Source organism: Orycteropus afer, unplaced genomic scaffold (genome assembly GCF_000298275.1).
Source record: "Orycteropus afer afer isolate SDZICR_OR568_19922 unplaced genomic scaffold, OryAfe1.0 scaffold00375, whole genome shotgun sequence".
Lineage (NCBI taxonomy): Eukaryota > Metazoa > Chordata > Mammalia > Tubulidentata > Orycteropodidae > Orycteropus > Orycteropus afer.
In genome coordinates this window covers 2,097,728-2,098,974 of record NW_006921962.1, presented here as the reverse complement: position 1 = coordinate 2,098,974, position 1,247 = coordinate 2,097,728, and the positions used below count along the sequence as shown (strand labels likewise).

The 1,247-nt window shown below is 34.7% G+C and overlaps 1 protein-coding gene across 1 annotated transcript in view; it reads left to right on the top strand.

The window, feature by feature from the left end:
- Positions 1-1,247, top strand: part of PTPRQ (protein tyrosine phosphatase receptor type Q) — a 332,616-nt gene that overhangs the window by 132,261 nt on the left and 199,108 nt on the right. The window lies entirely within an intron of this gene.

Genomic DNA, 1,247 nt, shown 5'->3' with positions numbered 1-1,247 from the left:
CCTCAAATTTCTTTCCTGCAGTCTCTGCAGTGTCCTGTCTGTACGGAGTATTCAGAGAGCCATAATTGTGGAAGCACTTGATGTGTTTTATGTTTCAGCTTTGAGAATACATTGCTACATGGATCATTACTTCTTTATTTTTGTGGTTGTTTGCGTTATCCATTTGTTTGTTTATTTGTATGTGTTACTTTCTTGTTGAGAATTGATTTTGACCTAAATTCTACTGAGAATAAAACTCTATGTTTATTATCTGAAGGTTATAAATTGACAGATAGACATAACCATGGGAAGTGAATGCTGTCCTTGGTGGAATAATGTTTCAAATAGTTGTTTATCAATATAAAAATTTTAAAACAGAATAAAATATGTGGAAATATATTTCAGGGTACTTTTATAACAAAAATGTTAAAACTGTAAGAAATACCAAAAGCTGTAATTACTATAATACTAAGATAATATTATTTCAATCATTCTTTAAATGCAGATCTCACCCAAGATTTTCACCAACCCATATATCTTTGTCACATATAATTATACCAAAAAAAAAAAAACCCTCACTGCCTTTGAATTGATTCTGACTCACTGTGACCCCCATTTAGTTTCCAAGGCAGTGAATCTTTATGGAAGTATATTGCCCTATCTTCCTTCTACAGAGCATCTGGTGGGTTTGAACTATCAACCTTATGGTTAGCAGGCAAATGCCTTAGGTACTGCACACCATTATAGTTCCATAAAGAATAAACACTATCCACTGCTCCAGGTGTGATATCAAATTTTCATTCATAAAGAGAGTCTGGTGTTACAAATACCAGTAATAGTTGAGAATTAGAACTTCTGTTAAGTGGGGCAACTTCTTCATAAACAAATGTGCCTCGGCAGGGAGAGAGAGGAAAGACCTTGGGACTTGGTATCAGAAAAGCTAACTTGGTATTAACACTTCTTTCTCTTTCTAGCAACAGGACTTTGGACACTTAATGGTCCTAAGCCTCAGTTTCCTTTTATGTGCAGTAAGGAAAATCTTTAGACAAAAGAAACTAAAATTATTCTTCAAATAACATAAGCTATCAAAATATTTAAATATATGAATATATAAAAAAACAAACTCACTGCTGTCAAGTCAGATCCAACTCATGGCAACCCCTCCTTGGATTTCTGAAGCAGTATCACTATGGAAGTAGATTGCCCAGTCTTCCTTCTGAGGAGTGGTTGGTGGGTTTGAACCTCCAGCCTTCTGGTTAGCAGTCAAA